The sequence below is a fragment of the Desmodus rotundus genome, chromosome 6, assembly GCF_022682495.2.
Source record: "Desmodus rotundus isolate HL8 chromosome 6, HLdesRot8A.1, whole genome shotgun sequence".
Taxonomy (NCBI): Eukaryota; Metazoa; Chordata; class Mammalia; order Chiroptera; family Phyllostomidae; genus Desmodus; species Desmodus rotundus.
The window spans coordinates 79717657-79720244 of record NC_071392.1 but is presented as its reverse complement, the minus strand read 5'-3'; the positions used below and the strand labels follow the sequence as shown (position 1 = coordinate 79720244).

Below are 2588 nucleotides of genomic sequence, written 5' to 3'. Positions count from 1 at the left end.
ACGCCTATTCTTCTCAAACTCTTCCCAAAAATTCAAGAGGAGGGAAGACACCCAAACTCATTTTATGAGGCCAGTATTATACTAATTCTAAAGCCAGATAAAGATACTACAAAGAAAGAAAATTATAGGCCAATATCCCTGATGAGCTTAGATATAAAAATCTTCAACAAAACATTAGCAAACTGGATCCAGCAATACGTTAAAAAGATGATACACCTCGATTAAGTAGGATTTATTCTGGAGATGTAAGGTTGGTACAATATCCACAAAACAATAAACATGACCACCACATAAACACAATAAAGGATAAAAAACATATGATAATATCCATAGATGCAGAAAAAGCATTTGATTAAATCCAGCACCACTTACGGTAAAACACTCAGCAAAGTGGAAATAAAAGGAATATACCTCAACAAAACAGAAGCCACATATGACAAACGCACAGCCAATGTCGTACTCAATGGGCAAAAACTATAAGCATTCCCCTTAAGATGCAGACAAGAGAGGGATGTCTGCTTTCACTGCTCTCATTCAACACAGTACTGGAAGTCCTAGCCACAGTAATCAGACAAGAAGAAGAAATAAAAGACATCTAAATTGGAAAGGAGGAAGTAAACTGTCATTACTTGCAGATGACACAATACCATACATAGAGAACGTGGAAGATTCCACCCAAACACTGCTAGAACTGATGATGAACACAGTAAAGTAGCAGGATATAAAATAAATATCCAGAAATCAGTTGAGAAAATAAGAAAACAATCCCATTCACGATTGCTTCAAGAGGATAAAATACCTAGGAATAAATTTAACCAAGAATGTAGAATACCTGTACTTGGAAAATTATAAGACACTGAAGAAAGAAATTGAAGAAGATAAAAATAAGTGGAAGTATATACCATGTTCATGGATAGGAAGAATTAACATCATTAAAATATCTATACAACCCAAAGCAATCTACAGATTCAACACAATTCCTATTAACATAGAAATGGCATATTTCACGGATCTTGAATAAATATTCCAAAAATTTATATGGAACCACAGAAGAACTCACATAACAACAGCGATCTTTGATACCTAATATCAAACTCTACTATGAAACCATAGTAATCAAGTGCTTTCCTGTCCCAGGACATTTGCACTTGCTTCTCCCTGTACCTGAGATCCTCTCATGCTGCCTCTTCGTAAGGCTTACTTCTTTCTTTGGGTCTTGGCTCAAAGGTCTTCTCTGAGCTGATGCTGCCCTTTCTGACCTGTTTGGGTTCAAGTGGCATGCCTGCCCACTCCCCCAGTCGGTCTCACTATCCAGTTTCTCTCTCCAATCAGCTTGCTACAATCTGACCTAACAGGATCACTTGTTGACTTCTCTCTCTGATCACAAGTACGTAAACTCCAGGAGGAAAAAGGCTAGTCTATCTTGTTCAGCGCTGTCACCCCACTGCCAGGGAGGGAACTTCAGAGAGCAGGTGTCCGATCCACACTGGAGGAACGAGTGAACGACTGTGCTTGGGAGGAGGCCGCATAGCCTGTTAAAATGCTTCAAAGTGTGAGTCAGTACAATTTTAAAAAATGGGCAACGGGTCTGTCTTCTTGCTGCTCACTCTGTATCTGTCATGTTTCATCTCAGACCAGGGGAAACTCTTCACACCCAGAGGCAGCACTCTCATGTCCTCCCTGCACACAGCTGCTACCGCTCGGGGTGCTGGCCGTGGAAAGGTCCAGAGGGCTAACAGGTGAAGGAAGTAGCATGCAAGCAAAAGTCCCATCTCGCTCGACCACATGCACTGGCAAACTTTCCATGCACACAGGACTGTTATAAGCCAAACAGCTACAGAAAGAAGCAAATCACAGTTAAAGTTAACAAGACAGGTAAATGTTAATTGGATGAATGGATTGCAGAACATCCAAGCCAATAGGAAGATAAATTACCAAGATTAAAAGAAACTTTTTTCCTATGGGGAAAGTCAGGAAGACAGAGGAAAATAAGGTTAGATAACAGAAATATATTTTTACAATAGATAGGAATATGTTAACCTTACCTATTAGAAGTCAAAGTCAATTGTCACCTTCATATTGGGCAAGGACACTGCTATTCACAATTTATTATGACATAGACTGACCCTTACTGAGAACTCTGAATTCTCCTGGTATTCTGCTAACACTTGTGAAACAATTAAGCTTTGCAACAACCCTCTGGTGTTCCTTGAGGATTATGCTTCACAAAAAAATTATCGAGTGCTCGCTTCGGCAGCACATACAATAAAATTGGAACGATACAGGGAAGACTAGCATGGTCCCTGCGCAAGGATGACACGCAAACTCGTGAAGCGTTCCATATTTTTACACATAGACAATAACGTGGGGGGGTGGGAACTGGAGGGAGGTGGGGAGGGCTGGGTGTTAGGCTGGGGTGGGAGGAAAAGGCAGAGAACTGTACTTGAACAACAATAAAATTATAACAACAACAAAAATTATTGAATAAATATGGGTATTGCAATGCATCATCAAAGCCTATCAAATTGGGGGGAAAAAGCTAAATTGATATATTTTTAAGAAACAAAGATGAGTTATAATAACAAAAG

General features: G+C 39.7%; 1 non-coding gene across 1 annotated transcript; it reads left to right on the top strand.

Annotated features, from left to right (window-relative positions):
- The first annotated feature begins 2241 nt into the window (after window positions 1-2241).
- On the top strand, window positions 2242-2348 carry LOC112299951 (U6 spliceosomal RNA). Its single transcript, XR_002974328.1, has one exon. It is a non-coding gene; the product is annotated as a U6 spliceosomal RNA (small nuclear RNA).
- The last annotated feature ends 240 nt before the right edge of the window (window positions 2349-2588 follow it).